General features: G+C 38.1%; 1 non-coding gene across 1 annotated transcript; it reads left to right on the top strand.

Annotated features, from left to right (window-relative positions):
* Nucleotides 1-619: 619 nt before the first annotated feature.
* On the top strand, nt 620-707 carry LOC124461420. Its single transcript, XR_006955054.1, has one exon. It is a non-coding gene; the product is annotated as a U6 spliceosomal RNA (small nuclear RNA).
* Nucleotides 708-13198: the final 12491 nt, after the last annotated feature.

Below are 13198 nucleotides of genomic sequence, written 5' to 3' on the forward strand. Positions count from 1 at the left end.
ACGCTTCCAACACACACTGAGTGACAACCAAAAAGCAGAAGCAGCAACTCATTTAAAAACGATTTGGAACAAAATAATGGAATTCAATAAATCAGAAAATCCCACCGTATCACAAAATTCCTCTTCAAACGATTCGCACGAAATTTTTTTCAATGATGAAGATGAACTGTTAAACGCATATTTACTCCAAGGAGCTCAAGGTCATGAAGGAAACTTGGATATACACACAAAAATTGATAAATTGCAACTTCAGTATTTCAGTATGCTTTGCAGTTCCACCAACTCAGGTAATTATGTAGTTCCCAAAATATACAAATATTATGTGTTAATGTCAAAGTTTTATGCTTAATTTTTATAACAGGTGACGATTGAAAGACAATTTCCAAGTTGAGGCTTGTGCTTACCGAATATCGAAACAGACTTAGCGAGGACATACTTGAAAATATTTTGCTGGTCAAACTTAATCCGAACTGACTTGATGCAGCAATAGAGACCATGCCCTTGTTTGAGGACGACGACCGTGACTGATTCCATTTTTCATTTCCCTTTATTTAATTTTTTTTTATGTTTATTTTTAATTTCTTCAATTAAATTCTTATAATTTTTTTTTTTATCATTTGTTCTTGCTTTGGCAGAACATATACTAAAATTGGAATGATACAGAGAAGACAAGGATAACGCGCAATCGTGAAGCGTTCCACATTATTGTGTATGCTGCCACCTGATGCACAACCAACCTGCTACCATTGCTCTGGAGCCCATATGGCCAGCTATAAAGGTTGCCAGTGGTACCAGGAATTTCTTCCCAGATCAACTGTAGTGACCAGAATGGGTTATGGTTTATAGTTCTCGCTCAACCTAGTTAACATCTAAAAGTCCCGAGTGTTAGTGGACAAAGTTCTTTTTACAAGAACTTCATTTTAGAAGTAGAGGCACTAAGGTTGGGGATAAGTCTTTATCATGAGCCGGATCCTCCGAAAGCGTTAAGCTTCGTTGCGCTCATTAGTTGTTGAATTGACAAAATGATTGAACCACTAGTGTGATCAGGTTCGGGTCTAGCACGTCGGATTGGTCGGGGTTCTTTCTCCCCTTTTCACACTCACTATCATTAATAAATTTAATGCGCGTTAGGAAAACTAAACTAACTATTAAAAGTTAAAGTGGATGTTACTATTATTACTAGTGCTAAGGTGCCAATTCACCACAACCTAAAGAAAGAAGACAAACATGAATCTAAATAAAGAATGTGAGAGAACTTAGATGTGAGGAGTCTCTCTTCTTTACCCACCCGACCATGACAACTGTTCTAATTCAAAGGTTGTACCAAAACAATGTAGTTTTTATTTCTTTTATGACATCTTATGGAAGTTCAGCAAGGATACTTGACAGACCAAATTAGAGTAACTGAATTCATTATTTCTGTTTCAACCATAATATTGGTATAAGTAATTATTTCCAAACAAGTTTAGCAAAATTTAATATTTTTGACTTCATTCTTTCAAATCCAAAAGTGACCTATTTAAGTCAGTTAGTAATTTTACTAATATCTTAAATATAAAGGAAGGAAACGGTTGTGCTAGATCAAACCATATGGGGATATTTCAAATATAATATATGTAGGAATTTTATTTTATCCCGGTTTATTTATTACAATATTATTAAAGGATGTCATTTCCTTATTTAGTCTTTTATTATTAACAATGTTTCTTTGTGTTAAGAATACATATATTTCATATTATTATAATGGCCTTAGTGATAATTTGGGTGCGCGATGTGATCGAGGCGAGAGTACGATTGCGAGTGCTTTATGAATCAACGCTTCTCTTTATTTGCCAATGAGTGAGTCGACCAGATAGGTACGGCCGCTGCGTGTCGTTCTGTCTCGCTCACTAGCTACTGCTCGATTGCCATGATTATGCCCGCCTGACACTTCATTTCCTACAATCGGCTGCCCTGACAAGTCATTCGACCCGAATGATCCTAGCCAAGGCTTCATAAACTCAGCCACTGTTGAGGTCTTACAAGGTCCTTCACCATCGCCAACTTTCTCAACGTCGTATCGACCGTGCCTATTCACCTTCGTGACTTTATACGGTCCTAAGTATTTACCTCTCAACTTTAGACCTGTCCCATACTGCGTACGTTTAATCGCCACTAACTCGTTTAAATGGTACTTTCTTTCCCATTTCCTGTTTTTGTCAAACGTCTTTTTCATTTCCTGCTGTACATGATTAATATTCTTTCGAGCCTCCGCTCTAATCTCATCACGACCACAGTCTAATTCTTCTATTAACGAATCGGTTATCAGCTTTCTTATTTCGGGATCATCAGGACTACGCATCTCTATTCCTGTCAAAATCTTAAAAGGTGTAACTCTTGTACTTCTTGGAGCAGTATTATTAACAAGTTGTTGCACACGACCAACATACTTGTACCAGTTTCCCTCATTCTCTTGGCTTAACTTTGAAATCATTGGAACTATTATCTTATGCATCCTTTCTACTTGGCCGTTGCCGCGGGGTACACCTGTTGCTATCAGTAAGTGCTGTATATCCTGTCTGATACAATACTCCTTAAACGCATTGGATGTGAAAGCTGCTCCCCTGTCAGAAATTATTCTTACCGGGTTACCAAAAATTATCGCCTGCTTTTCAAGACAACTAAGTACTTCATCGACTCCTGTTCCACGAGTCGGGTACAACCATACAAACTTAGAGAACCCATCAACTATAACAAGTATATGATTGTAACGCTTTGTTGTGACCTCCATCGGGCCAACGTGATCAATGTGATATGTCATTAATGGCTGATCTCCTTTGCTTATTGGCATCAAATATCCTTCCTTTTTACCGGTTTTGGCATTAACAATAAGACATTCCACGCAACACGCAACAACACGGGCTACCTTTTCTTTTAATTTTGGAATATAATACGATTTTTCAACGATATCTTGAGTCTTTTTAGCTCCAAAATGTCCTTGTTTGTGTGCAATCTGTATTATTTCTTTTTCCATCTGCGAGGGAACGACAATAAGTTCTTGATTGGGGTCCTTTAACAATATTTCATTTTCAATGTAAAAATCTTCATATCCCTTCTCCTGAACTAAACTCCTGATCAATTTAGTCCAATCATCTGACAACTGTGCTTCCCTTAATCTATGGGTTATGGTGTCGGTTAGCAGAAAACAAGACAAACGGCTCAAAGCATCCACATGCCGCATCTTTAAACCTGAACGATGTTCGATCCAACGTGCTACACGTAACGGAACGTCTTTCTTTTTCATTGCCATCGTGAACGCATTACAATCTGTAACAATCTTAAATCTCAATCCTAGCACATATACACGCCACTTTATTAATGCTCCAATAACTGCTAAAACCTCAAGTTCATACGAATCATACTTCTCTTCGCAAGGTTTAGTTTTCCGACTCATATATTGTACCGGATGAAATAAACCATCTTCTGAATCTTTCTGTAAAAGCGCAGCTCCGAAACCGTGTTTCGAGGCATCAGTGTGAATTTCAGTCTCTGGCTAATGCTAACTTCAATTGCTCAAACGCTACCATTTGCAATTCTTTAAACTCAAACTTTTTGTCATTTCGTAAAATGTCCGGGCTTAGCTGTTACTGCGTATACTTCGATAAATCTACAGAAATACGATGTTAACCCTAAAAATCGTTGAACTGACTTCTTATCATGTGGGATCGAGAATCTTGAAACGGCATCAGTCTTCTCCTTACTTGGCTTAATACTTCCGGTTTCAACTATATAGCCCAAAAACTTACCTTACTCTGCAGTATCTGACATTTCACCCAGTTTATTCTCAACCCATTTTCCGCAGCTATCTTTAACACTCTTTTAAGTTTAATTAGACCATCATTCACGTTAACACTTGGTATAATTATATCGTCCATATACACCACTGCATCTCCATTCTTCACTGATTCTCTCATTACTGCCATTATAAATCTTGTAAAAACTGCTGGAGAGTTGGAAATTCCGAATGGTACATATAGGAATTCATACTGACCATTCTGAGTTACGAATGCTGTGTACTTCTGAGATTTTTCCTCGACAGGAACATGGAAAAACCCGTTTGTTAGATCTAGAGTAGTATAAACTAGCGCACTTTGAAGTTTTTCTAATACGGTATCCATCTGTGGCATAGGAAAATTATCTCGGACCACTTTCTCATTTAGCTTTCTGTAATCGCAGCACAAACGCTTTTTCCCATTCTTCTTTGTTACAAGTACAACAGGCGAAGCATATTCGGAAAAACTTGGCCTTATTATCTTCTCCTCCAACCATTCTTGTACTGTACTATCAACAATTTTCTGATCAGACTCTGCTAGACGCCTTGGATGCTGATAAACTGGCAACTCATCTGTTAGTACAATCTTCATTTCGATAGGAGTGTTTGAATTTCTAATAGGTTTGTAACTTTTAATCAACTTTTTGACTTCACTAGCGATTTCTGTACTGATATGCGAAAAGTCACTCTTGATTTCCACTTCATTCTGTTCTGCACTGTGCATACACATACTTTCAAATTCCTTAAACAACTCAGCACAAGATTTATTCGCGTTACACAGTGATTCTTTTTTCTTGATGCTCACAAACTTTGTACCTTTCTTTGTAACAACCAAATCGACATGATCTAATATGGTTCTACCCAAAATTGACTCATATGCCATGTCTTCATCAGGAACGATATGAAACTCGACTTCCATCTCAATGCCATCTATCTTGACACTTATGCTAAAACTACCAAAGGCCATCACAGGACTTCCACCAATGCCTGTAAGGCTCTTCGAATATCCTGTTAATGACTTGAATTACGTTGAACTTAATCGTCTTATAAGTTACTTCTTTCAACTCCAAACCCGAATCAGTAAATTTACCTGATGCTTTTACTAATTTATCATCTACAACATTGGTACTTTCAACTTTGGTGGTATCTTTTCCCTTACATTCAAATGATCGATGGCCTGTTTTGCCACATTTAAAACAAGTAAACGTTTTCTTGTTACAGTCTCTCATCATGTGTGAAGGATCACCACACTTAAAACATTTGCGATCACCTTTTGTTATCGAACTCTTCTCTCTATTATCTCTACCTTGCTTGTGAAAAGATAACTCCAATGTTGTTTTCTTTGAGGACTTCCTAGGATCATAGGATTTTAAGTACGTCTCTATTTGAACTTTCAACCCATTCACTGTTCTGGCTTGATACAATAATGCCTTTTTTGCTCTGAGGTCTGGTATACCTTCTACGAAATACTCGATTAAACTTTTGTCATCCAAATCGATCGGCTTTGCGATTTCCATTAACGAATACAAAAACTCATACAAATTCTCAGCTCTCTTCAACTGTCGATTGCTTAGTCTTCAATGAACTTCGGCTGATGAAACCTTCACTCTGAATTCGTTTTTCAAAGCTACTTTCAGGGACTCCCAACTACAAATATCTCTCTTACTACGTATAAACGACAATGCAGCTCCCTTTAACAATTGTTTTGCATACACAAAAAGCTGTAACTGACTCCACTGTACGGTTAAAGCGCATTCTTCTAGGTCCTAGTCCATTGTATCAATCGAAACTAAACCGCAAAACTCGGAAACGCTTCCCTTCACATCTTTTAGTGTGAACCATGACCTTTGCCCATCTGTGTTCGGGACTTCTCGAATTGTTCTAGCCGAGGCGAAATCTGCCTCCTGCCCGTCATTTTCAGTTTCTATTAGATCGTAATGAACGAATAGACGCGATTGCAGCTCAGCTTTAAGGCCTAGAGACTAGAGGCTAGAGACTACTAGCCCTAACTCTCTCAATTTAGTGCGCAGTACCTCAATACGCAATGTTAGAATCTCACCTCGATCCATTTCACACAATTACAGGTATAATGCTTAACAAGTTTGCTATATTAATGTATAGTTAGTATCAATCAAACAAATTTGATACGACTTTGCAAAATTTACACACTATTTTAATGTAGGTCAAATTGTGGTAGGTTATGGTTAAATTCAGAGGATTCTTAGAAACTCACACTCAAGACAATATTTAAACAGCTCACCTAACTATAGTCGTCCTGCTCTATGGAACCACTCAATATCGCTGTAGCAACTCACTCAGATGTTCGGTTCGGTCTCTGTTAGACCACGAAGACCACTTACTCTGCTGTCGCTACTCTTTGTCTGCTTCCACACCAATTATCTCAACTTCGTGTCTGCTGCCTTCTCGTTTGGACTTGTCTTCGTCGTCTGCTTCTTGTAACGGTTTGTGTTGTCCGCTCTCTTTTGGTTTTCCGCTTCCACAGTGAATACTAGTTATCATCAACTTTGTGCTCTCTGTCTGCTTTCTCTGTCTGTCTGCTTCCACAGTCAACACTGGTTATCATCAACTTCGTGCCGTTGTCTGCTTCCACAGTAAACACTGGTTATCATCAACTTCGTGTCTGCTGTCTGCTCTCTCCGTCTGTCTGCTTCCACAGTCAACACTGGTTATCATCAACTTCGTGCCGTTGTCTGCTTCCACAATAAACACTGGTTATCATCAACTTCGTGTCTGCTGTCTGCTCTCTCCGTCTGTCTGCTTCCACAGTGAACACTAATTATCATCAGCTTCGTGTCCACTGTCTGCTCTCTCTGTCTGTCTGCTTCCACAGTGAACACTAATTATCATCAACTTCGTGTCCGCTGTCTGCTTCCACAGTTAACACTGGTTATCATCAACTTCGTGTCTGTTGTCTGCTTCCACAGCTTCTCGGTTGAGCCCCCAGTTTGTAGGAATTTTATTTTATCCCGGTTTATTTATTACAATATTATTAAAGGATGTCATTTCCTTATTTAGTCTTTTATTATTAACAATGTTTCTTTGTGTTAAGAATACATATATTTTATATTATTATAATGGCCTTAGTGATAATTTGGGTGAGCGATGTGATCGAGGCGAGAGTACGATTGCGAGTGCTTTCTGAATCAACGCTTCTCTTTATTTGTCAACGAGTGAGTCGACCAGATAGGTACGGCCGCTGCGTGTCGTTCTGTCTCGCTCACTAGCTACTGCCCGATTGCCATGATTACATACATATATATAAAATTTTAAGGGATTAACACTTTACTCACGACTTTGTCTTACTTCACAGTTTTTCGTTGTAATCGTTGGGCCCAAGATGACGTTGAATTTGCTGTGGTATGGTTTTTAAAGAAGTCTTAGATTAATTATATAAATGACAATGAAATATACTCCATAGGTTACCTTACGCATATCGCTCCATTAAAACAAACAATTAAAGAAGGATTCTTAACTAGAGATCACTTAATTACTATAAAAAAAGTTTAAAGCTCGTAATGAGCGAAAATGAACTAAATTTAAACTGTTCGGTATAAGTCCGATGTTTAAAGAACGTTAGGTTATGATTGATTCCAATCGAATGACAAAGTGTGAATCTTTATAGATTATGAGAGATACTGACTCAATTTAACACTCTCTTTAAACACATTAGGGTTTAGTTATTTAGGCGATTTTCATAATTTTGTTTGGCCTACGAGCGACATGTGCGAGGTAGTGTATTTACGTGACCATATGACAACGACTAATTTTCCGCCGTCTGGGCAGCTCCCTCTCAAGAAGGTGCATGTGAATTTTATGTTTTTGGGCTAATTTAATCATGGGGGCGTTCGTCGCCTCAAATTGTGGAAAATTCAGCCACGAAATCCCGAGGCCTAGGCTTTCTAGTACGTTAAAACATGAATTTAGTTTACCGGGTCAGGGAATCATAACCTCACTTAAATATAAAAAATATCACCTTTTAACTCTTTCACTTTTAATAAACTAACCGAACTGGCCTTCAACTTTGGCACCGATATTGGCAAGATAGCCTGGTAATTTTTTATTTGTCCACCACCACGTGGTATTACGACATGAAATTTTGCCTGCATCAGTTAACTGTACTCAAAGCTAAAACTCAACCCTGCAATTAAGTTGACCATGATCGTATCAGTGTAACCGTTCTGTTATTTGCTCTTCATGAAAGCGCGTTTGATTTAAAAAAATACATTTTCCTCCTTTTGAAAGTTAAATATTTTAGAAAAAAAATCCGGTCACTACACCACAGATAACGAAGCGAGATCTCTATCACAGCAGCATGATTTGAAAAAGACAGGATTTTATCGCTTTTTCTTAACTTGAATGTCCTTTAAGTGAAAAACTCCTAGTATTTTGCCGTGGTTGTCTACTAATTCGTAATAAAACGGACTACGTTTCTTGTTTACCGTTGCCGGTACAATAACAGATGCTAATTTCGCAGAAAACTTTTTATTTTGGGTATAATTCCTGGCATAAACTTGATCACCAACGCTGAGTTGTATCTTTGTGCGTTTTCCTCGTGTGTGTGATCGATATTTTTTGTGCTTTTTGTCTGGCTAGTTGTAGATAATCAGGATGATTTAACATGGTATCGTCCTTTAACAAATCTAACTTTCTTAACAGAGTATAGTCGTTACCGTTAAGGATCATATTCTGACCGAATGTAAGAAAATATGGTGAAAACCCGGTGCTCGATGTACGTTAGCCCGAAGCGCGACACTAATAGCGTTCAGATGTACATCCCAGTTGGTATGATCTTCGCCGACATATGCACGAATCGCGGAAAGGATAGATCGATTAAGTCTTTCACTGGCATTAGCTTGTGGCGAGTATATAGCAGTAAACCGATGAGATACACCAAAACTAGTTAAGAAGGCTTCGAAATAACTTGATTTAAATTGGGATCCGTTGTCGGTAAGAATGACTTCGGGCACGCCAAAAGTGTAAAATATGGTTCTTTCCAAAAATTCACAAATCCTTGGCGCAGTAAATTTCTAAATGGGATTCAAAAAATGAAACTTCGTGTTATGGTCGACGATTACTATGAGTCCGATGTTTCCATTCTTAGTTCTAGGATATGGGCCGAGGAGATCTAAATAATGTTTTTGAAACGGACGTTCAGAAAATAAACGTTTTCCCATAGGTGGTTTTAGCACAATATTTGGACTCTTCGTTGAACGACAAATATCACAATTAGAAACGTAAGCTCTTATTTGGCTCACCATTTGTGGCCAAAATAAATATCGTCTTAGTTTTTCTACCATTTTCGCCATTCCACAATGAGCTGAACTTGGTAAATCATGAGCCTGTTGTAAGACTTCTGGTACTAGGGCAGATGGAATCCACAATTTCCATGATGGGTCTTCTCGAGACTCTACGACATTGTTAAAAACGGTTCTTTTATAAACGAATCCTTCTATAACCTTTAAATCAGGGAATTTAGATTGGTTACTTTGAACATTTACAATAAGTTCTCGATATTCTACTGATTTGAGATGTACCGATTGTATATCTACAATAGAAGTACTCATTTCACATTCAGATACCTCTAACTCGTTTTGTCTAGATAGCGCGTCAGCGACTACGTTTTGCGGACCTCGCCTGTGTATTATTTTGAACGAAAAAGATTGCAACTTCATTGACCATCTTGCGAGTCTACCTGATAGGTCTTTCTGGCGCATTAACCATTGGAGTGAAGCGTGATCTGTGATAACTACAAAATCTTGTCCTTCGATATATGGTCGGAATTTTTTAATACCCTTGATTACTGCTAAACATTCTAGTTCAGTTACTGAATAATTTCGCTGAGCTTTTGATAATTTTTCGGACATGTAAGAGATGGGTAACTCGACTCCATCTCGTTCCTGGGATAAAACGCACCCTATGCCAACAGTGCTTGCATCGCATAGTAAAATAAATTGTTTTGAAAAGTCTGGAGTGATTAGTATTGGTGCAGTGGTTAAACGAGTTTTCAAGTCTTCGAAAGCTAAGGAAGCGGAATCGTTCCACTTGAAGGGACCCCTGGATTTCAATAATTCCGTAAGAGGGAAGGAAATGGTGGCGTAATTTTCGACGAATCGACGATACAAGCCGGATAATCCTAAAAATCGTCTTAACTGCTTTACTGTAGTCGGAGTTGGGAATTCTTTAATGGCTTTTATCTTGTCCGTGTCTGTCATTAATTGTCCTTCACGAATAATAAAACCATTGATGGTAAGATTAGCTTTACGCAAACATAATGCTATTTCTTATATGCGGTAACGGGTAAGCGTCTTTTCTGGTCAGTCGATTAACCTCACGCGAATCCAAACACAATCTATTTTTACGTCCTTTCTGAACTAGGACGCAGTTACTGCTCCAGGGACTGTTCGATTCTTCAATAACATCTAGGGCTAACATCATATCTACTTCAGGAAACATAAGGTTTTCTTTAGTGGGTGATACGGGCCAAGTTCGTTGTTTTATGGGGACCGCTGAACCGACATCGATTGTCGATGTTCTATTAGCTTAGTGCGGCCAAGTCCTTCTAATTCAAATTATGGATAGTGTTCTATTATTACATTTAGTCGTTTCTGTTGCTCTGGTGATAAATTATGATACTTCGGTAGTTCTTCTGAGTAATCTGATCCTATATCCAATTCTGAAACTTCTAGAGGTGAAGCGATAAGGTCTAGTAGACCAAACTTCCTAAAGAAATCAATTCCCAGGTAAACGTCTTGTTTAAGTTCGGGAATAATGAATAACTCTACCGTCTTAATGATTTGTCGGTACTTAATTTTGGTTTCAAGTCTACCTACTACTCTACTTGTTGTTCCATTCCGTATGGATTCTATCTGAGCACTTTTTATACCCTTGCAAAAAGGGTATATTAATTTTGCTCAAAAGTGTGCAACGCATAGAAGGAAGCATCTCCGACCATATAAAGTATATATATTCTTGATCAGCACGACGAGGCGAGTTCAAATAGCCATGTCCGTCTGGATCAACGCAAACTCCTCCTAGACCGTAAGAGCTACAGAGCTGAAATTTTGCATGTAGGCTTGTATATACTGCAGGCATTGTATATCTCGGATTTAGCCGGATCGGATCACTATATCATATAGCTCCCATACAAACCGCAAAGTCACGAACAGTGACTTTTGTTAATAACTTCGTTATTTTCTGAGCTATTATCATGAAATTTAATATTGTTAAGTTAATTACACATATAAACGACTATGCCAAATTTGATCAAGATCGGGTGACTATATCATATAGCTCCCATAGGAACGATCTTTCGAAAACAGTGACTTTTGTCAATAACTTCGTTACTTTTGACGCGATTGCTTTCAAATTAAACATTTGTTAGTTTAATATATCTGTAAATGACTGTGCCGAATTTGATAAAGATCGGGTAACTATATCATATAGCTCCCATAGGAACGATAGGTGATAAACAGTGACTTTGATCAATATCTTCGTTATTTCTTATGCTAAGATTGTAGGCCGTTCTTTCGGACACTTAAGCCCTTTTAGCTTAAACGTTTTTCCACTTTGATGGCTATAGGTAAGGAAAAAGTTACCAAAAAAGTTGCAAGGGTATACAAACTTTGACGCGGTCGAAGTTAGCCCCGGCCCTCTGGTTATAATTACCGGTTTCTAACAATTCTTTGGCCGCCATTCCGCCTACACAGCTAATGTTTGCTCCTGAGTCTAGCAAAGCTTTATATTTTCTGTTTTCTATCGTGATTTCCGTATATAATCGATCGTCAAACTGAGTTAAGATGGTTGAAACGATCTTATGGTGGCTAGCGCGAATCGCTTCCCAAAATTTTCTTATCCGTATAGTTGAACGTCTGGGTTTTTTAATATAATTTACAAATTCTATTCCTCCAAATATTCTTTCGCGTACCTTATTGTAGTTTTGCAAACGAACATGATAGGGTTCTTTTTTACTTAAAATAGATTTTGTTTGTGTTTCCTGGGCTCTATTTACCATTTGGAAACTATATTCGACGAGTTTTACGGGTGTGTTTTGTGATCTTTGGGGAACACACCACATGTTGGGTTTCCCGTTTCCCGATTCAATTTTGGGCATCACGGCTTAAATACATCTTTAGCGCCACACCCGTAGCAAAAGATACTACGCTGTTCTAAACAGTCATCGAAACGGTGACCATGTTGGTCGCAATTCCAACACTTTGGACTAGTTGAGTTTGCTGTTATAGCAAGAACTTCCTCACATGATTCTTTATCAATTGTTTGGTCTAACTTTTTATAGGTTTCAGTCAATTCGTTAGCATATGAGCGAAGCGTGCGTGGTTTAAATTATTTAATTTAGTTATAAAACTGTTCGTGCTTGCGTACCTCTACTCGTAACTGTGACCTGTTTATGATTTTCAGATGGAGTAACTCATGATGAAGACTGGATTTACCATTTCCAATTAAGAGTGCTACCAACTGTTCTTCTGACATGCCTTGTTGAAGTCTATCGCTTAAGTCTTCAATGGCATACTGGTAGTCGTCAAAAACTTCGTTTTCCCCTTGACGTCGTTTTCTCATCTTTTCCCAAATATCTAAGTCTGTCTCTACATCTTCAAATCTTTTACGAAATTCGACACAAAATATTTCCCAGGTAAGGTTGCTATGGTTACTATGAAATTTCCAGTACCAATCGCTGGCTTTACCCGCAAATAATAAATATATAAATGGTCACATAACAGTTGATAGTCTTTATTTAAATTTTGTCGTGTCAGTGATCGTACTCGATAGATGAAATCTTCCATTCTCATACCCAGCTTTGTACCATCGAATTGAATTCGATAATGCTAGACGCTTTTCCAGGGAAAATGCAACTTAGTGATCTAAGTTGATCTCTGCTCGTTCCTGAATTGTGTAGGTCTACTGTTGGTCTTTGGAAGGTTTCTGATTCTTCTCTATTGGGGCTTTGTCTGGTTGCTTGTTGTTGGCCAAGTTGAAGTGAAACTAGATGCTTTTGTATGGAAGACTCAATATTCTGCACAAATCTTGCACTATCCTTACTTGCTGACTGTCAATAGCCGAATTGATATAATCCGTTATTTCGATCTGCGAATTTGCATTGAAAGCATCAAGTCTAGTTTTAGTATTAACTAGTATTAACTCCGGGTTTGCTGCAGTATTTAGGTCTGCCTTTGCCTCTGTAGGGTTTTGTAGCTGATTTTCTTACATTTTCGTTAAAGGTATTAACACTTGTTGATCCTAACGCTAGTGAATTTAATTCTGCTGGTAATGTGTTGTTGGAAAATGTTAGTTGTACAGGAATACAACTAGTCGCACATGCCGGACAGGCTGCAGTTGTCTTCAGATGCTCCA

Source organism: Drosophila willistoni, unplaced genomic scaffold (assembly GCF_018902025.1).
Source record: "Drosophila willistoni isolate 14030-0811.24 unplaced genomic scaffold, UCI_dwil_1.1 Seg454, whole genome shotgun sequence".
Lineage (NCBI taxonomy): Eukaryota > Metazoa > Arthropoda > Insecta > Diptera > Drosophilidae > Drosophila > Drosophila willistoni.